The 22,243-nt window shown below is 36.2% G+C and overlaps 1 protein-coding gene across 4 annotated transcripts in view; it reads left to right on the top strand.

Annotated features, from left to right (window-relative positions):
- The window catches only part of TSPAN9 (tetraspanin 9), a 240,544-nt gene that overhangs the window by 5,378 nt on the left and 212,923 nt on the right, over positions 1-22,243 (top strand). For all 4 annotated transcript variants that reach the window (XM_074194642.1, XM_074194644.1, XM_074194645.1 and 1 more), the window contains exon 3: positions 11,788-11,820. The gene's annotated coding sequence lies outside the window, so the exon portion shown is untranslated. The remainder of the gene's footprint in view (positions 1-11,787; positions 11,821-22,243) is intronic.

Raw genomic sequence — 22,243 nt, 5'->3', positions numbered from 1 at the left:
TATTTGTGCAAGAAGTGTTAGTGACCTCTGCTCTTAGGATAAGAATCACTAGTATTTGCATAATGTTTTCAGGTTTTTACAAATATCTCATCTGAACAAGGAGGTAGGTATTATCATTCCATTTTTATAGATGAGGAAAATGAGGCAAATGAAGGTGAAGTAATTATAACTTAAGTAAGTATCTGAGACTGCATTAGAACCCAAGTCTTATTTCCTGTGACATCTCAGAGATGATCTTGTGGTAGGTAGCTATTGAATCACAGGGAGGAGCTAACTCACCAACTTTTAAAACACTTGCTCCTTTGGGGAAACCCTGATTGTTAGAACATTTTTTTTTAACGTTGAACGAGTTTCACTCTTTACTTCTAGTTCTACCCTGTGATGCTGAGCAGAATAAGGCTTATTCTCCTACTATATGTAACTCTTTACATACTTGAAGACCCTTAATATTTTCTTCTCAAATGTTTTCATCTTAAGACTAAACGATCTTAGTTCCTTTGATTTTTAGATAGCATGACCATAAGAAGCATTTATTATGAACACACTATGGATGTACTAGATCATGTATATGTGAAGACAAAAATGAAACAGTCCTTGTCCTCAGGGAGTTTATATTCTTCTTAATATAAACCTTAAAGTACAATATATAATGCTAGTTTTATCATTTTTTTTCTGGAGGGAAACTATGTTTGAAAATAAATAAATGCAAGGGATGGGAAACATCATTAACACTCATGGAGGTAGGGGATGGGTTTAAGAGGTTTTGTGTAAGAAATTATACTTGAGTATTAGTGAAGAGGTAGTGAATTAAAGAGATGGAAGTGAAGGAGGCAAGTACAAGCTACTGACAGTCTATACAAATTCATGGAAACAGGAGATGCAATGTTCTCTCCCCTTACCCACATCTTATTTATTTTTTCTTCAAAGTTATTTATTTTCAGCATTCTTTTAATTTTTTTAAGGTTTTTGCAAGGCAAATGGGGTTAAGTGACTTACACAAGGCCACATAACTAGGTAATTATTAAGTGTCTGAGACCGGATTTGAACCCAGGTACTTCTGACTCCAGGGCTAGTGCTTTATCCACTGTGCCACCTAGCCGCCCCTATTTTCAGCATTCTTTAAAATTTTTTTTTGAGTGTCAAATTCTCTTCCTTCTACCAGCCCCTCTCCACTGAGAATCCAAGCAATATAATATCAATAATAAACGTGAAATCATTCAAAACCTATTCCATATTAGCCATATTTTGAAAGAAAAAGCAAGTAAATGAAAGAAAATGAAAAATTATACTTCAGTTTGTTCTTAGAAGTTCATGAATTCTCTCTCAGGAGGTGGATAGCATTTTTCATCTTGAATTCTCTTTAGAATTGTCTTAGATCATTGTTTCACAGTTGATCATTAAATTTATGCATTACAGTGTATCCTAGTTCTCGTATCCTTCAGTTTGGTTCAGTTCATATAGGTTTTCCCATGTTTTTCCTGAAGCCATTCCTCTCCTCAATTCTCCATCGCAATCATATACCACAACTTGTGATAGGCATCCTCTCAATTTCTACTTCTTTGCAACCACAGAAAGAGCTGTTTATAAATATTTTTGTTCACAGAGATTCTTTTCATTTTTCTTTGCTCTCTTTTGGATACAGCCTTAGCAGAGGCTATTGATGGACCAATTTTATTTTACATTATTTTATTAGTTATGATTGAGGGTGGCTAGATGCTGGTTGTTGTTTGTCCTTCATTCTTGAAGCAAAATTTTTTTTCTGATTATCTCTTTTAATTAGATTTACTTTTGCTTTGCTTGAGGGTCATGATAGCTATCCTTGCCTTTTTTCTTTTTTTACTAACCCTGAAGCAAAGTAGATTCTCCTATACCTCCTTATAGATTCTGATTTCTGATCATTCTGCTATGCTTCCATTTTATGGGTGAGTTCATCCCATTCCCATTTACAGTTATGATTACTAAGTATTTCTCTCTATCCTATTTTCTTCTACTTTCCTTCTTGTTCTCCTTTTACTCTGTTCATCCTCAAGTCTGATTATTGCCTTCCTTAATATTCTCTCCCTTTTATCCACCCCTTTCTCTTATTCCCTCTCATCCTACTTATTTTTTGAGTAAGATAGCTTTCTATAGCCAAATATGGAAATATGTTTTGTATGATTGCTTGCTATTTGGATTGGGGGAACTGAGTGGGAGAGAGGGAGAATTTGGAACTCAAATTTTAAAAAATGAATGTTGAAAATTGTTTTTACATGTTATTGGGAAAATAAAAATTATTTAAAAAAGAAATGTCTGAATTGATGGGTTAAATTAATATAGGATATGTCATGCAATGTAATGGATTGTTTGTAACACATAGTTTCTTATAAAAAAATAGATTTATATACCAAACTGAGTATGTATATACCAAACTGAGTATGTATATTTATTCTTCCTTCTTTGAGTCAATTTGATGAGAGTGAAATTTAAATGTTGCCTGTCTCACCTTCCCTATTCTCCCCTCTACTGTAAAGCTTTTCCTTCCATGGGATAATTTTCCCCATTCTTCTTCAACCTTTCTCCTTCTCCCAGTAAATCTATCTTTTTTTTTTTTTTAAGGTTTTCTTGCAAGGCAAATGGGGTTGAGTGGCTTGGCCAAGGTCACACAGCTAGGTATTTATTAAGTGTCTGAGGCTGGATTTGAGCAGGTACTCCTGACTCCAGGGCCGGTGCTCTATCCACTGCACCACCTAGCCGCCCCAACATCTATCTTCCTTACCCCTTCATAATTTTTTTGAGATCATTCTAACATAATCAACCCAACCCAAGCCCTATGTCCATAGTAGACTCCTTCTACCTTTCCTAATAATGTTAAATTTCTTTAGGAGATCCCTGTATTATCTTCTCATGTAGAATTGAAAACAATTTAACCTTATTGAGTCCCTGTTAATTTCCTCTTTCCTGTTTATATTTTTATACTTCTCCCGAGTCTTGTGTTTGAATGTCAAAGACTCTGACCTTTCATCAGGAGTGCTTGAAAATGCTCTGTTTCATTAAATATCCATTCCCCCTGAAGGATTGTGCTCAATTTTGCTTGCTTGTAATCCTAGTTCCTTTGTCTTTTGGAATATTTTATTTCAAGCCCTCCACTCCTTTAATGTGAAAGTGCTAAATCTTGTGTGATCCTGATTGTGGCACCACAATGTTTGAATTCATTCTTTCTGATTTCTTGTAATATTTTCTTATTGACCTGGGAGCTTTAGAATTTGACTAAAATATTTCCAGGAGTTTTCACTTTTGAATTTCTTTCAGGAGCTGATCAACGGGTTCTTTCAATTTTGATTTTACCCCCTGAATCTAAGATATCAGGACTGTTTTCAGTTTATAATTTATTGAAATTTGATCTTGGTTTTTTTTTTTAAGTTTTTGCAAGGCACTGGGGTTAAGCAGCTTGCCCAAGGCCACACAGCTAGGTAATTATTGTGTGTCTGAGGACGGATTTGAAGTAAGGTACTCCTGACTCCAGGGCCGGTGCTTTATCCACTGCGCCACCTAGCTGCCCCAACAATTCTTTTTTTAAGGTATTATTTTCTTCAGGATTTTTTTTGGATCTCTTTTTTAAGCTATTAATTATCTTTTCATAATTTTCTTGCATCACTATCATTTTTTCCTTCAATTTACCCTCCACTACTCCTATCTTTTTCTTGAACTCTTCCAAAAATTCTTGTTGGACTTTTTCTTTAAGGCTTTCTTTATTTCCAGTTGTTTTTGACATTGTGATCTTTTAAGTTTGTGTCTTGGTATTCTGTGCCACTGAAGTAGTTTTTCAAGGTCAAATTCTTGTGTGTGTGTGTGTGTGTGTGTGTGTGTGTGTGATTTGCTCCTTTTCCCAGTCTATTTCTTTTATTTTAAAGTTGGGTTTTTGTCTTGCTATGGTTTTCAGATCTACTTTTTGGGGGTCTACAAGTTTTCAGGGCTTTCAAGGTGGTGTGATCTGGGGAGAGGTATGGTCACTGTTTTTTTTTGGTCTGTGCTCTGGTCTTTATCTAGCAAGAGTTCCTGCTTCCCTGCAGTCACAGGTACCTCTTTTGATCCTGGAACTGTGATTAAGTCACCTGCTCTCCTGCCACAGCAAGTGCTAGGACTTCTCTCTGCCTTGGAACTGTGAACCAGGGATCCTTGCCCCTTTGTGATCAACTGTGACCCAGAACTACAGATGGACAATAGAATTGCCAAAACAGTGTTGTATACTGCAACCAGTGCCAGCAAAGGGCTCCCAATAATCTCTTTCTGATCATTTGTCTGATCCCCTTCCCATCCCTGGGCTCATCTCCTGAAGCTGTTACTGTTGCAGCTCCCTCAGAAGCCCACCACTAGTATTTCTGCCTTGTATACCCCAGAGAGACCCCTAATTCACTGTCACAGATCTCTACTGCTGCTTCTCAAGAGGTTTTAATCTGGAAAATGTTTTGCCCTGATATTTTGTTGGCTTTGACATACAAAAATTTGATTTAAAGTCTTATTTTAAAGTTATTTGAAGAGAAATGAGAGAGTTTGACTAGGTTGCTGTCCCTACCCTATCATCTTGGTTCTCTCTCTCCCTCCCCCACCTCCAATCCAAATATTATTTTACTGGGAATAGCAAATAGGCAAGATTGGCTGGAACATAGGAATGTGTGTTGGATAGTAATGTGAAATTAATTGGGAAAGATTTTGGATCCAGTTTGAGAAGGGCTTTAAATGTCAAATTGAAGTTTATATTTCTTCCTAGAGGCAATAAGGAGGCATAGAAGCTTTTAATATGGAGGAAGGAACTGTGCTACAGGAATATCACTTTGGCAGCTATGTGGAGGATAGATTGGAGAAGGGAGAGATACTATGCAGAAAAACCAATTAGGAGGCGATGCAATAGTCTGTTAGAGGTATGAGAGCCTGGGTTTAGGGAAGGTGGTAGATTTTGGAGTTGATGGAGAGTTGAGTTGAGAATGACTCAGGTTATGAACTTGGGTGACTAGATAATTGGTGATGACCTTGGGAAAAAATAGGAAAGTTAAAAGAAGAGTGGTAAATTTAGAAGAAATAATAATGAATTTGGGTTTGGACAATTTGAGTTCACAATGAACAACAGCATAATCAGATTTATGAAGTAGGACACAGATAATGTTTCAACAAAGAAGAATAAGAAGGAACCATGATGTAGCTAGGTGGAGAACTAGGAAAAGGAATGCCTAGAAAAACCTAGAGGGGGAGATAGTATTTAGGAAGAGAGGGTAGCTAACAGTGTCAAATTATATAAGGAGGTCAAGAAGGTTGAAGTCTGAGAAAACTATTGAATTTAACAATTAAGAGATCTTTGGTAATATTGAGAACTTTGAGAAGTCATTGGGAGGTAAGGAAGTGACAAAAAAGTATAGAGTATTTTTCTATTGTTTTGAAAGGAAGGAGAATTATGGGAAATAGCTTGAGGCAGTTGCAAGGTCAGGTGTAAGGTTTTTTTTAAAAGGATAAGGAAGAAAGGGCATGTTTATAGGTATCTGAAAGTAAATGAATTAACCAAAGGGATTGGTGGTAGAATAGATAATCTGGAGATTACAAGATATAGGAGGGATAAATCAAGTCCAAATTGAATTATATCCATTGTAATCCACTTGTATTTTTCAACAAATATTAAATTCTCCTGTACAGGGCAGCATTTTAGGTGCTGTGGAAGAAACAAAGAGGGAGAAGAAATTATCCCTGCCCTTATTTTTTGGTAGGGGGAAAAATAATTCTATCTTAAATCTTGACCCTAGGTCTGGCTTCTTCGTGAAGCCACCTACACAGCTTTTTAGGAATGAATATTGAAGGTGATGAGGTTTTTAAAAAATGAGCAAGTAAGTAAATAAGTGTTGAACACCTATTCTGAGCCAAGCATAGTGGCAAGCTTTGGTGGGTGTAAAGCATGACACTTGTTCAAATAAAGAAGTTAAGATCTCTATCTATCTATCTATCTTGATATATATATATATATATATAGAGAGAGAGAGAGAGAGAGAGACACACACACACACACACACACATATATACTTATGTATATATGTGAGTATGTAAAATGTGGCTCTCATTCCTATATGGAGATAAGATCTCTATCTAGATATCTATCTATTTAGATATCAATATTGATAGATATATGGATACATGCTCATATATATTTATATCTATATGAGAGTATAAAATGGTACCCACTCTCATGGGGAAGGCAAGATCTCTATCTATCTAGATATCCATCTATTTAGATATCACTATTGATAGATACAGAGGTACATACATACATACATATTTATAAATATGTATGTATGTGTAAAATCTGGTACCCATTCTCATAAAGGAGGCAAAAAAGATAAATATAGAACTATAGATTCACATACACACACATATATACATAGAGTAATAAAAGGGAGCTTACAGAGATGTAAAATTGAGTTAAACAACTATGCAAATAGTATTTGAATACCATTGGAATTCAGAAAAGGAAGACAATAGAATGGGCTCTAGTATTCAGGGAACACTTCATGAAAGAAATGAGGTATAAGCTGGGCCTTGAAGGCTAGAGGTAGAAATTGCATTGGCAGAAAAAAAAAATTGAGGATGGGAGGGTGGTATTCTCAGGGGCTGGAATGCTATGAGTAAAGGAATGGGATCAAGAACCTATTATTATACTGGAATAGAGAGAGGAGAGGGAGATTGAAGTAGAATGAGTTATAGCCAATTACTAGAGATCCCTGAATGTTGAACAGAAGTCTTTGTTTAATAGGTTAGTAGGATGTCACTGTAAGTTGTTTTACCTGAAAGAGGTAAAACAGGTTAGCTTAAAAAATGTGTGGGTAGGAGTTTCTGACAGACATTTTTTTCCATTCACTACTCCTTCTCTCCCCAGCTATGACCTTATGCATGAGGGCTATGATTGTGGAATTCAGTTAGAAGAAACTTTAGTGTTTATTGAGTTCAGCATCATTATTTTCATAGGATCACAGACCTCACAGTTGGAAAGGATCTCAGAGGCCACCTAGTTCAAACTGCACTCAAACAAGAATTACATCTCAACAAGGGGTCATCCAGACTTTGCATCAAGACCTACAGAGAGGGGGGCAGAAGGTGGTGTGTGTGTGTGGGGGGGGGGGGTGAGGGTTGTTGCTTAGTACATTCCCTCTCAGGCTTCCCATTTCCTTTTGTTAGGAAATTTTTCTTTATCGCATATGTCTTGCACATTTTAGTTCTCTGTTGACATCTAATCTTAGCAGACTCAAATTGGACTTTGCCTTTGGCCTTTTATATGAGGTCATTGTTTCTGTATTTTTCTCTTTTTTTGCCACTTATTGACCTGACTCTTCTAAACTAGAAAGCTCTAGCTTGTTTAGGAAAGAATAAGATCAGACAAAATTAGGGCAAATGGGTGTATTGAGAAACTAGAGGGGTCATAATGCTGCACTGGGGCTCAATTTGGAGAACTATGCCATAAAGTTGCCAATAAGAGATGTGTATGTATGTGTGGGATTCTCCCTAGTTCTAATCATTTATCTAACTTATTTTTCCCTAGAGACTCAGATCTGACTTGACAAAATATGCTTTTCCAATACTGATTCTCTTTTAACTTCATCGGCTTCACAGATTATGCATTAATCAAACAAGCAAAGATAGAGCAGATTTATAGTCTCCTTACCTCATCTTAGGGATCCCTCTTGAGAGAAATGTTTCAGAACTGAAAAATACTAATTCTACCCCCCCCCCCCCAATTCTTTGTCTTCTTTCTTCTTCTTTTCCTCCCTGCTCCCTCCAGTGTCTGTGTCTCTTCTAATTTTTGGTATGAGAGAACTTAAGTGATATATATAGTAGGGACCTTACTGTGGTTAGGCAATTAGAGCAACCTAGCTGAGCTTAGGAAGTCTGATGTATCTACATGTCTTGCCAAACAAAGAGTTAATGCAATTTAAGCATCTTGTGACATGATTTATTTATTTTATATTTACAAGCACTGTGTACTAGATTTTAAGGAGAGATTACAAAGTCTGATCATAAATCTCCAAGAAGTCTACTTTTCTATGCAATGTCAGGAATTGGAATGAAACTTTGAAAATAGTCTAATCTTGACTTACAGCCACTCTCTTTCCTCCTGGACCCCTACCAAGACTTAGGATTGTTAGCAGAGTTTTAATTTCTAATTGCCAGAGAAGTATAACTTTGTTCAATCCACACATATCTATTGAACATGGGACCCAGAAGCTTCTAGTAAAAAAACAACAGCAATACACAAGTGTTTTGTGTAATCAGTCAAAAGCACAAATCTAACCATTTCCCTTTGAGGGAGGTCCAGGAACCTCAGTTCCCTTCTTCATTTAGCAATTCAATTCAGCAAGCACCTACTAAGTGAAAAGGGCAGCTAGGTGGCACAGTGGATAGAGTGTTGGCATGACAACTATAATGGACATTTTTATTGCTTTGTAATCAACCCCAAATAATCATGTTCTTATGGACATGAGAGACTCATATGTTTTGGTGTGAGGGGATGAATTCTAATCTCTTTGAAATTTCTGTGTCTGCCTATAGCTGTGAACTCTCAAGACTGACTTGGGAAGAAAAGAGCAATTCTAGATAAAAATTAGAGAATCTTGGATTAACTTGAGAATCTTTCTCAAAAACCCTTCGATTTTGGGAGCTTGGAAGGACAGGTGATGAGAAGGGGTAACTGTTCTCTCTTTTTGTTTATTTTCTTTCTGTATTGTGACATATCTTTCCATATTTTTCTGAATTCTTTATCATTTCTTAGAAAACAGTAGTAATCTATTATACTTTGAAGACATTAAGGTTTTGAGAGACACATTTCCTTTTCCTATTATAATCTTAGACTATATCATCTTTAAATTAGTCAAATAAATTTGCCTTTCTAGGTTTTTTCTGAACTCGTGTTTCTATTTCAAAGTTCTTATTCAGTTCTGTTCCCCCTCCCCAAATCAAAAATATTTGAAATTTATCTATTTCAAGTGGATACTCTGAATTTTGTTTTTGATATTCTTGGAACTTTTCCTTTTGGAGTTCCTTTCAGGAGGTGATTGGTGAATTTTTTTGTCTTTGCCTTTTGGCAAATTTTGGGCAGTTATTTTATGATTTCTTGTAATAAAATATTGAGGTGATTTGTCCTCCTGATTTTTAGAGAATCTACTGATTCTTAAATCATCTCTCCTTCATCTGGTTTCTGGTTTTTGATATCAGATATCGGACATCTGACATTTTCTATTTTGTCCAGTATTTTGATTTTATTCTACTATTTTTGAAATCAAATGTAATATTTGATTTCTATTTTGCATAATTTTCAAGGATTCCATTTCTTTTGTAAAGTTTAGTCCTTTTCCCTCTAAGTGACTTATTTTCCTTCCATTTCTTTCCCTCAGGGCTCTTATTTTACTTAAAAATTTCCTTCATTTCTTCTAGATTTTCATGTGGAAAATCCATTTCATCCTTTGAGTCTCTGTTTGTAGTTGTTAAGAAGTTAAATTTGCAATAATTTGTGGTTTCTGCTCTCTCTAAGCTATAGTTCCTGAATTGGGGCAGGGCTAGAGTCTACTTCTTGCTGTACTTTTGGGTAGAATGGTCAACTCTGCTTAGCCTTGACCTGGACCTCTGGCTTTCTGGTACTGATTCTACTTGCTTGCTTTTACACCCTCCTGGAAGGTTCCTAGTGATGGATCTCTGAGAGTCCTTTCTCACATCTGAGGACAGAATCTTAAGAAACTGAATTTCTGAGCTTGGTCTATCTCAATCTGAGCATTGTTGATTGGCTTCATGTTGGCTACTGCTTCTCATAGTTCCTTGGGGCTTCCATGATCTCCACACAGGGGCTTACTCAGAGGAATTTTTCATTCTTGTTGCATCTATCCACAGAACCTGTGGACCCTTATGTCTCTGTCCCAATGGTGGCAGTGGTGCTTGCTTTGGGAACCCCTTTCCTTGATGCTCTTTGGTTGAAATTTTGAGTTGGAAGAAGTCACTTGCTATCATTGAAGTTGGTTTAGGAAAGCTGGACAGTCAGCTCTTGTTCAGGGGAGCTATTCTCTATAAACTTTCACAGTGGTAAGGAAAAGGGGTTCTGTTCAATAGATGGTGATAGTATTAGTATTCTGACTTTCTGGTGGAAGGAGCATTGGGTTCAAATCCTGGCTCCATCATGTCTGTGTAACTTTGGGTGGGTCACTGAGACTCCTTTGGCCCCAGTTTCTCTCATGTGTAAAATGATCTCTAAAATTTTTTACAATCCTAAATCCTGTGATTCAATAAACTGCCTGCTTTGCAACTTCTACGTCCCGTTTTTAATCTGACCACAAAGCCCTGTTTACCTTGGCCTCCTGGCAGGATATTGCCAAACTGAATAGCCTTTTCATTTGGGCCTGTCATGATCCAAGTAAGGATGTTACTCAACCTAAATGGGTCCTTGTCAGGGAACTTGTAAATCTTGGTTGTTTGAATGGAAAATTCCTGGTGCTTCAGGCCCCCCCCCCCCCCCCCCCCCCCCCCCCCCCCCCCCCCCCCCCCCCCGCTAACTGTGTTAGCCAGCTGGACCCTGGAGAGGCAATCACAGTTGGATTGGCTCCAAGACCTGTTCTTTGTAGAAAGCAGGCTCTCTGGCCTTGTACTTGTGAGAGGCTGTCTGGCAGTTTACTTGCTTGGGGTGAGTCATAAAGGTTTCTTTTCCTCTAGGCAATGAGCTTAAGTCATTAAGGGTGGATTTGATTAAAACCATTTTTTGGAGTTGTTTTTATTCTAAACTTAACAAACACTAAATAAGATGAGATTTACCATATACAAAGCAAAAAGGAAAAGAGAATATTGCAGCTGGGAAACTGCTTACTTCTCTCTCCAAGTACACAACAATCCCAACATTTAATTTTCAAAACTATCCTGCTTCTCTGTTTCCTACTGATTTTCTGTCTATTCTCTTTTCTACACTTTGTAACTGCTTTAGTGACTATTTTTAGCTTGGATTTCTTTCTTTGAAAACCATCTATTCCAGTTTATAAACTGGGGGTTAGCTTATGTTCTTATAATTTGAGTTACTTACCTATATATCTTAGAAATGAGACTTTTATTAGAGAAATTTGCTGCAGTTTTTTTCATTTTGAGATCTTTAAATTTAATGGAAATGAGACTGGAGTGGGAAGAGATTTGAGGCAGGGAGACTCAGTTAGGAAACTTTCTCAGTAATCATGGTAAGAGATGAAGAATGTATGAAATAAAATGAGTGGAAAGGTATCAGATGCAAGAGGTGTGGTAAACCTAGAATTTGCAGAATTTGGATGTGTGGGCTGAAGGAGAATGAAGAGTCAAGGATAATGCTGATATTACTAGGAATAGTGGAAGGATGCTGGTGCTTTCAACAGAGAAGGAGAAGTTTGGATTAGGGCAGGGTTTAGTGGGAAAAGTAATGACTTCAGTTTTGGGTATGTTGAATTTAAGGTGCCTCTGGGAAATCAAGTTTGAAATTCCAGTAGGTGGTTATCTCCATTAAATGTAATGCTTACTCTTTCTTTGCCATATTAATAAAAGATTCACTTATTCCTATTTTGATATTTTGTTGAAAGCTTTATTCAATCTATTAATATAGCTATGTAATTTTTATTGTTTTTTATTATTAATATGGTCTATTATGTTTTCAATTTTAAATATTCAATCAACCCTACATTCTTGTTAAATCTATCCTGATCATAGTGTATAGTTTTTTAAAAAAAAGGATTCATTAGGACTTACAGTTTTCTTTCATTGTTTTCTCTTGTCTTGGTTTAGGTATCAAGACTATTGTATCACAGAAGGAAACCGGTGAGTTTTTTCCATTTTTGTTTTTTGCAACTTGTTTATATGATAGTAGAAGTCTCTGTTCTTTGGATGCTTGATAGAATTCATTTAAAAATTTGTCTGACCCTGGTTTTTTATTTTTCTGCCATTGGGTTATTCATTTATAGCTTATTCAGTTTCTTTTTCTGAGATTGGGTTATTCAAATTCTCTATTCTATTCTATTAATATGGGCATTTTATGTTTTTTAAAGTAATTTTCAAAGAAGTTATGTGTTTTATTTGCATGGAACTGAACAGAATAGTTTTTAATAGTTTCTTAATTCATTTTTTCTGTGAATTTTCCCTTTTAATTTTGATATTGCCTATTTTCTTTTTTCTTTATTTTTAAAAAGTTATACTAGATGATGGTTTATTTATTTAAAATTTTTTAATTTCTAAAAACCTCTTTTTTGGCTTTAAGTTTTTTAATCTCTTTGGCTTTCAGAATTTCTATTTTTGCATTTATTTTGGCTTTTTGATTTGTTACTTTTTGGTTTCATGCTCATTTTTTTGATTTGTTCTTTTTCTCTTTTGTTGGTAAAAGTGTTTATTTTTTAAGTTCTTAAATTTAGAGGTTAAAAAGACTTTAGAGGTCCTGATGTCCAGCCTCTTTATATTTCATAGCTGAAAAAACAGGCAAATATGACATGCCCATTGTCATATAGCTAGCAAATATCTCAGGCAGGAACTGAACTCAATTCTTGAAAAAAAGTTGAGAGTTGAGTACAATCTATCACCTATCTTCCTATAAATATTCTCCTAAGGATCACTTTGTTTGCATTCCAAAAATATTTATGTATTGTCCCATTGTTGCCTTTGTTGGGGGGGGGACAAAGTTATTGGTTGTTTGTACTGTTTATTGACTCATAATTCTTTAGGATTAAGTTATTTATGACTTAATTTTAATACTTTTTTAGATTCTTTATTGGATGTAATTGTTATTTCATTGTATTTAATATGAGATATGTTTAATATTTCTTCTTTTCTATATCTGTTTATGAGATTTTATGCCCTCACACATGGTCAATATTTGTAAATATGCCTTTTGCTGCTTATCAATATGTATACCCCTTTTAAACTCATTTAGTAATTACCAGAGAGATTTAGCCAATTTTCCTAAATTCTGTTTCAGGAAATAATCCATCCTCCCTCCCTCCCTCCCTCCCTTTCTCTCTTCCCAACTCCTTTCTTCAGTCTTTCCTCACTCCCTTTTTTCCTTTCTTCTTTCTTCTCTTTTCTTTCCACCCTTCCTTTCTGCACTACTTCTATAATGGGTATATTGAGGTCCCTAGCCAGTATAGTTTAATTGTTTAACTTCTTTTTAAAGCATTTCAATGCTATGCCACTGGTCCATACAGAGGATCTCCCTAAAGTCTTATGCATTTTAAACTTTAATAGCTATTTTTATTTTATTACATTTCAGTTAATAGGCATTTTTTAAGATATTAAAATTCAAAATGTAATAAAACTTTTGGGATACCTTGTATAATTGGTATTATTTAATTCATTGTCTATGGTGCCTTTAATCAAAATGTAGTTTCCCCCTTTTATCTCTTTTTATAGTTGTCTTTTCTGAGATCTTGACTTACCTATGATTTTTTTTATTTACCTGATATAGAGTAGCTTTTTTCTTGTTCTGTATCCTTACTTTGTATGATTATTTGTTTCACATTCATAGCTTATATTCAAATATTGTTGAATTCTGATTTCTAATATTTTAGGTTGTCTTCAGTTTTTGCTATGCTTTTGTTGAAGGCTTTGTTTGCCATAGTTTGTCTGTTTTTTGGATTTGTCCTCTAGGCATCCCTGGGTTCAAATTTTTTTTATTTTTACCATTTTATTTTTCTTTACTCATTTTTAAGCCTTATTTCCTAAATAATAAGCTTCTAAATTGAAGCTTTTTCTTAGAGCCAGACTTAGCAAACTTATGGAGGGAATGTTGGGACCTCAAAAGTGACTCAGACCAACAAGTTATAAATTTCCAGTGCTTTTAGGAGTACAGTCTAGATATGTTCTGATCTCTGTCCTTCTGATTCAAGTTTTGCAGGCTCCAGGTCTAGGTTTAGGGTCTCAACACCACAGTTGCTGGTTCCTCCCCTCCACAGGACAAAGCTGCAGGACCAACTGACATTGGTTCATATTCTGTGCCCCACAGTATGCAGTCACAGGTGGAGATTTTGCCACTTTCATGGTGATATTATTGCATCTTGCTTTGGTCTTTGTTCCCTCCCTAGGTAGGGATATAGCAGAAGTTGCCTGCCTCAACCCCAGGTTTCTTCATGGACCTGCTAATTGGTCCCTTCACCAATGCCCAAAGATATATGCCTCTTTTTCCCAGGAAAAGTGAAGACAATGGAAAGACATAATTACAGGATCATATAATTAACACTAGAAGGGACTTGAGAATTCATATAGTTCAATCCTCTTATTTTATTTAAAATTAGAAAATTAAATATATGTACATATTACATATATGTGTATATATATAATATATATGTATATATGTTTTGAATCACAAAAATTTGTTTTCTTACTCTTTCACCTCTCTCTCATCCCCAGTGAGAATTAAAAAACCAAGCAAACCCTGTTACAAACATATATAGTCAATCAAAACACATTTTGACATTTGCCATGTAAAAAAAAATTGTCTCATTTTGCCTATTGAGTATGTGTGTCATCAGTCCTTTGGAATTGTAGTTGGTCATTCATTGCACTGATGATAGTTTCTGATTCTTTCTGCCCTTATTATATTGCTGTCATATAAATTATTCTCTTGGCTTTGTTTATTTCATTCTGTATCAGATCATACAAATCTTCACAAGTTCCTCTGAAGCTATTTCCATTGTCATTTCTTACAATACAATGTAGCCAATCACAGGTCTCTACTAAAGCTTGTTCATACATTCTCCCATTGATGGACACTTGGATTCCTGTTCTTTGCCATCTCAAAAGAATATTTTTATTTTTAGAGTTTGTTTTGCTCATGACTAATTCTTCCCTTAATCCACTCTTCCCTATCTTCCTAATCCCCCTTTTCCCCACTTTCTTTCCTATTTTGTGTATTATGTTTGTGTGTTATGTATTATGTGTATGTCTTTTACTCCCCCTCAACTCCCTCTTCCTTGTTTGAATAGAGGTCTACCAGTTCAACTCTAATTATGTGACAATTTTCTCTAACTTTCCTTTCCCTAATCCCTCATCAAATATATTCTTCCTTTCTCTTTCCATTCTTGTCTTAAGATCATCAAGATCAACGGGACTAATTCCATGCTTTCTGTCTAATTAGATTCTCCCTATAACCTAATGATGATAGGACTTGGGGATGACACATTTATCATATCCCCACATTTGTGTGTAAGTAATTTATCTGTTTTAGTTCCTTATCATTATTCGTTCATGTATCCCTTTTTTATTTTTTCCTTAACTCTTGTGTTTGCACTTCAAAGTTTTTGCAGCTCTGTTTTTTTCCTTCAGGAATGCTGGAAGTTCTCCATTTTTTTCATTAAAGGTCCATTTCTTTTCCTTGTATAGCATTATACTGAGTTCTTGTTATTGTTATTCTTGGTTGTTAGTTCACATTCTTCTGAAATATTTATTCTAAAGACTCTTTTATAGTGGTGGCTGCTAAATTGTGTGTGATCTTAACTGTTAGCTCCTTGGTACTTGAATTTTTTCCTTTTGGCTGCCTCTAGTATTTTTTTCTTGGATCCAGAAACTCTAGGTTTTGGCTATGACATTCCTGGAAATTTTTATTTTGAGGTTTATTTAATGAGGGTACCAGTATATTATTTCTTTTTCCTTCTTTACCCTTTGGCTCTTAGAGATCTAGACAGTTTTCTTTTAAGCTTTCTTGAGATGTTATATCTAAGCTTTTTTTTGGCAATGGCATACAGATAGTCCTTAATTTTTTTTCTACTCAAACCTTTTCACATCAGTCATATTTGCAATGAAATGCCTTACATTTTCTTCTTTTTCTTTTTTCAGCCTTCAGGTTATTTTTTCCCATTATCTCATATAGAATTATTGGCTTCTATTTGATCCATTCCAATTTTCAATGAGTTTTGTTCCTTGGGCAAGGTTTTGTGCCTTTTGTGTCAAACTGTTAATTCCCTTTCCAGTTCTTTCTTTCACAGCTATCATTTCTCTTTTAATTTTTTTTTCAAGTGTTTTTATTTCATTTACAAAAAAACATTTTTTTAAACTTTTATCTCATCTCTTTCAGGAATTCTAGTTGAGTTAGTGCTCAGGCTGTGTTTTACTCTGAGATTGCTTGTAGATGTTTTGGAGTTATTCTCTTTTGCATTGTGTCTTTGCACTTTCCTGTCTTCATAATAACTCTTATGGTAGAATTCTTTTTTTGTTGTTGTTTATTTGCTCATTCTTCCAGTCTACTTCTTGACTTTGAACTTAATGTTAGGACCAGGCTCTGCTGTATTTCTGGAAGGAAGGCTTGGTCTGCTTTATTGAAGCTTTCTTATTGAGAATTGTGTTATTCTAGGATCAGGGGACTCTTTCAGATCAGGGACCTGTGCTTTCAGTGCTTTGATAAAGGTCAGAGTCTGATTGCTGCCCCCTTTGTCTAAATTCTGCAAGGTTTTGACCTGGGTTTTCCTTAGAAAAATTGATTCAACTACTGTCAGCTAACTACAAAGCTGTACTCTTTCAGAGTGCAGAATTAGACCCTTAGGTCTAGGATTCTTGCCTTGGTTTTTCCTCTGCAGACTGTGCTAGATACTGGAACTAAGGTTATGAGTCTTCTTATCTCTTGCTGTCCCTCATGTACTCTTTGATCTAATGACATTGGCCGTCTTCCTGTTCTAAGTAAAGGACATTACATTTTTAGCCTGTGGGTATTTTCATTCACCCCTCCCCATGCTAGAATGGTCTTATTCATCTCCTCTTCTGACTTCCCTGACTTTCTTTAAAACTCACCTTTTTTCAGTCCTTCTTCAGCTTAGTGTTTTCCCTCTGAGACTATCCCTAATTTCCTTATATATACCTCCTTTCACATTGACCGCTTTATTAGACTATGAGCAACTATGAGCTCCTGGAGAGCAGAGACTTGTCTTTTGTGCTAGGAACATGTGATGTTTAATAAATGCTTGTTGATTGGACTTTTACAGAGTGAGGAACCTGAGGCATAGAGAGATCCAATGATTTCCCCAAGTTCAGGTAGATAGCAGATGGAAGAACCTGAATTTGAGTCTAGGTCTCTAGCTCCAAATCCAACATTTTAAAATGTTTTGAAGACTGGTTCCTAGTTTTTGTTTTAGACTTCTTTTGCTTGGCTTCAGCTGAAGGAATAAGAGTGAAATATTTGAAATTACAAGAAGGTTCATTTTGGATTTACATTGGGAGATAGTGGGTTTCTTATAACTGAAGGACTTTGTTTTTTATGTTTTTGCAAGGCAGTGGGGTTAAGTGACTTGCCCAAGGCCACACAGCTAGGTAATTATGTCTGAGTGTCTGAGGCTGGATTTGAACTCAGGTACTCCTGACTCCAGGGCCAGTGCTCTATCCACTGCACCACCTAGTTGCCCAAACTGAAGGACTTTAATGAGAAATTGGGTGACTACTTTTTGGAAATATGATAGAGGAAACTCCTGCTTGATATAGGTTAGGTCAGATGGCAACTTTAGTTCTCTTCCAATTCTGGGATTCTATGACCTTAAGTAATTAGTATTAAATTGGCTATAGTAAGCCAAAATCACCTGGAAGAGCAGAAGCCTTTGAAACGTAGTCAATATGAAAACATACACTTTGATGTTTAGGATACAGAAGTAAAAAAAATGTTATCTGTTGAGAAAATGCATTGTCTAGTTGTGAATGCTGAAGACTTGTGGGGCCAGGATGCTTCTAACCCTCCCATTTCTTTTTTTTTTTTTTGTAAGGCAAATGGGGTTAAGTGGCTTGCCCAAGGCCACACAGCTAGGTAATTATTAAGTGTCTGAGACCGGATTTGAACCCAGGTATTCCTGACTTTATCCACTACGCCACCTAGCTGCCCAAACCCTCCCATTTCTGAATGGAACCTTAGAAGCTTGCCTGACCCTGTGTCTCTTCCTCTTCTTGTATGAAAGAATTGAAGAGTATGAAGAGTTTGAAGACAATTGAAATTCATTGTAAAGTGCTTTGAGATTGTTGGGCCAGAAAGTTGCATGTTTTTTAACAGCTTTTTTCTCTGTAAAAGGTGAAAAATCATAGTCAGATGGTTAACCATATGGCCAAGTGAGGGAAGGAAGAATAGAATAAGATTACCAGGACTGGGGGAACAGAGAGGGATGAAGGGACTGGAGACTGTGAGCATAAATAGTAGGTTAAGGAGTAGAGAATAAGAGAGATTTGGAAGGATGGTAGGTGATGATTAGAAAGGGGAATTTCAGTGTTCAAGCTCACAGAGTTAGTTATGTTATTGGTGTTGTTGAGATCTAAGTTGTGACCATTTCTACAAGGTGGTTGATGTGGAATGAAGTTCTATGCCATGGAAAATGGGATCAAATAGTTGGGAGACCAGGATGTTGGAGGAGAAATATCAGTGTATGTACTGAATTCCCCAAGTATTAGAGCAGAACCTGAGGAGGAGAGAAAATGTGTGTCATACATCAAACCTTGAGAAAGGAAGCCAGGTGATTAGAAGCAGTGTGAGACAAAGGGCCTTGTTTTGAATCTTGGCTCTACAAAAACCTTGTTTACATGTGTGACCTTAGGAAAGTTACTACTTCTATTTTCCTGAAACTCTTCTAACATTTGTCATTTTCATTTTATTTTTCAATTTTGCAAAGCTGTTAGATGTGAAGAGGAAAGTCAGAATTGCTTTAATTTGTTTTTTTCTAATGATGAGTAATATGGAACATTTTTTTCTTCTCTTTCTTTGAAAACTGTTCATGCCTTTGACCACTTACCTTTGGGTAATGGTTCTTATCCTCTTAAATCTGAATTAGTTCCTTTGACTATCAATTGGGGAATGCTTCTTATTTTTTTTAAAGAAATTTGACTCCCTATACATTTGAGAAATGAGACCTTTATCAGAGAAATATGCTGTAAATTTTTTTCTACAGTTTCCTGCTTTCCTTATGATTTTGTTTGTGTTCTACTTTAAAATTTTATGTAATCAAAATTGTCCTTTTTATTTTATGTGTTCTTCCCTATCCTTTGTTTGGTCCTTAATTCTTCCCCTATCTATATATTCAAAGCATTTCTTCCTTAATACTCAGACGTGTTTATATCATTCTTTATTTCTAAGTCACATATCAGTTTAAACTTATTATAGCATATAGTGTAAACTGTTGGTTGCAATCTAGTTTCTGCTAGATGACTTTCCACTTTTTCCAGAAATTCCTGTTGAATAGTGAGTCTTGACTCTAGTAGATGGAGTCTTTTGAACTTAATGCTTCTTTTTCTGTATATTGTGTTCCACTGAGTGACATTTTTATTTTTTTAACTAGTGCTCAAGTCTTTTGATGATTATTGCTTTGTAATAGAATTTGAGATCTCTCACTAGAAAGCCTTTTCTTCTCACTTATTTTAATTATTTCATTTGAAATTCTTGACCTTTTGCTCTTTTAGATGGATTTTGTTATAAGAGCAGCCAAGGTTAGAGCCCCACCCTCCTGGGGCCAGGTTGGAATAAGGAAAAGGAGGTGTTGACACAGTGACCATATATAGCCTATACTTCCCTGGGGTACTCTGTGGTTGTATAGAACGGAGGTTTTGTTTTTTTCAGATGGCGATAGTAAATGCAGGGTGAAATAGGTATTGCCCTCATGTGGGCACAGTCCATGCCCACCAGGACATTCCTTGAATATACCTGGGCCCCTCATGTTAGGATGGATGGTCTGATGCAAGCTTTACTCAAGAGAAAAAGCAGCAAAACCCTGTCCCCTTATGCCTGTTCAGGGTCAGCTTAGTCCAAAGTTTTCCCTTTGTGTGACCTTGATTGGATGAAGGTTGGCCAAAATTGAAACCTTGAAGTTCTCTGTGTTGAAAAAGGAAGCCTTGGGGGAAGGAAAGGGCCCTCCTTAGGTTCCTCAGATAACTCAGGAGGTTATCATTAGGCAAAGCAAATGGGTCTTTGACTTGGTTTGTAATTCAGAAACCTCCCCACTACAAAGTATGAAAAATCTGTTTTGATGGGGATGTGAAAATCATTTAGATTTGTGTCTTTCTCCCTTTGCCAACCTTTTCTTCTTCTCCCTCCCCAAAGGAGCTAGTAGAAATTTTGGGTTTAGGAAGAGATAGTTTAGGAGGATAGAGTTAGTGGGGTGTGGGAAAGAATGTAATCTCTAAGAGATTCTTTCTCTTCCTAAATTAGGATGAAAGTGGTATGGGGACTCAGCTGTGATCCACTTGGAGCTGTTTCTTTCCACTGATAATCAGAATAGTGAGTGAAGGTCATTGTGAAATTTAAGGAGGGTTAGGCAAGGCTGTAGAGAGAAAGGAATGAGGGACTTCAGGAAACTTGGGTTTTCTCTTAGTCTAGGCCTCTACCAGGTGTGGTGGGTGAAACCACCCACAATGTTGGAGCTTCTTTTTTCTCCTTTATTAAAATAGAAATTGGTTTTCTTTGCTACCCTGGGTTCCTAGGATCCTATAATCCTAGAATACCATTTTTGGAAGGGACCTTGGTGGTCATCTAGAGGTCATAAGTAGGAAAGAGCACTTACTTAGTAGCTATATGTGAGGGGCATATGATTCAACCCTTTAAAATCAACCAGATGCCAAATTTTTCTTCTTGCTGTGGATGGCATTTTCCATCACATATCCTTTAGAATTGTTCTTGATCAGGGCTAGTTTATCTGTCAGATCTATGGAAAGGGGAGCAGTTTATGACTAAGTAAGAGTTGGAGAACATCACCAAAAACCAGTTAGATGATTGTGATTACATTAAATTAAAAAGCTTTTGCACAGATAAAGCCACTGTACCAAGATCAAAAGAAATGTAGTAAATTGGGAAACAATCTTTACAACCGATGATTCTGACAAAAGACTCATTTCTAAAATATACAGAGAACTGAGTCATATTTTTAAAATAAAAAGCCATTCACCAATTGACAAATGGTCAAAAGATATGCAAAGGCAATTTACAGATGAGGAGATCAAAGCAATCCATAGCCATATGAAAAAATGCTCTAAATCATTAATTATTAGAGAAATGCAAATTAAAGCTTCTCTGAGGTACCACGTCACACCTCTCAGATTGGCCAATATGACCAGAAAGGATAATGATCATTGTTGGAAGGGATGTGGGAAATCTGGGACACTATTACACTGTTGGTGGAGCTGTGAACTCATCCAACCCTTCTGGAGAGCTATTTGGAACTATGACCAAAGGGCAACAAAAATGTGCATACCCTTTGACCCAGCAATACCACTACTGGGTCTATATCCTGAAGAGATGAAGAAAAAGGGTAAAAACATTACTTGTACAAAAAATATTTATAGTAGCCCTGTTTGTGGTGGCAAAGAATTGGAAATCAAGGAAATGTCCTTCAACTGGGGAATGGCTTAGCAAACTGTGGTATATGTATGTCATGGAACACTATTGTTCTATTAGAAACCAGGAGGGACGGGATTTCAAGGAAGCCTGGAGGGATTTGCATGAACTGATGCTGAATGAGATGAGCAGAACCAGAAAAAGACTGTATACCCTAACAGCAACATGGGAGTGATGTTCAACTTTGAAGGATTTGCTCATTCCATCAGTGCAACAATCGGGAACAATTTTGGGCTGTCTGCAAAGGAGAGTGCCTCTGTATCCAGATAGGGAGCTGTGGAGTTTGAACAAAGTGCAAAGACTATGCCCTTTAATTTAGAAAAAAAACAGATATCTTATTGTCTGATCTTGTACCTCTTAGAATTCTTGCCTCTTTTCTAAGGATATGATTTCTCTCTCATCACACCCAATTTGGATCAAGGTACAACATGGAAACAAAGTAAAGACTGACAGATTGCTTTCTGTGGGGGGGGGGGTAGGGGGAGGGAAGTAAGATGGGGGGGAATTGTAAAACTTAAATAATATCTTTAATAAAAATTAATAAAAAAAGAATTGTCCTTGATCACTGAACTACTGAGGGGAGCTAAGGCTATCATATTTGATCATCACAGAGTATGCTTTCAGTGTGTAAAATTTTTTCCTGATTCTGTTCACTTCATTCAGTATCAGTTCATGCAAGTCTTTCCAGGCTTTTCTGAAGTCTGTCTGCTGATGATTTCTTTTTTCCAAAAAGGCTAAACCACTTCTCTTTGTCTTTATTGTTTTTTTAACAAGGCAGTAGGGTGAAGTGACTTACTCAAAGTCACACAGCTAGGCAATTATTAAGTGTCTGAGGTTGGATTTGAACTCAGGTCCTCCTGACTCCAGGGTCAGTGCTCTATCCACTGTGCCACCTAGCTGTCCCTGCATTTCTCT

Source organism: Macrotis lagotis, chromosome 7 (genome assembly GCF_037893015.1).
Source record: "Macrotis lagotis isolate mMagLag1 chromosome 7, bilby.v1.9.chrom.fasta, whole genome shotgun sequence".
NCBI lineage: Eukaryota > Metazoa > Chordata > Mammalia > Peramelemorphia > Peramelidae > Macrotis > Macrotis lagotis.
The sequence above is the reverse complement of the archived record's forward strand: the minus strand, read 5'-3'. Positions and strand labels throughout refer to the sequence as shown.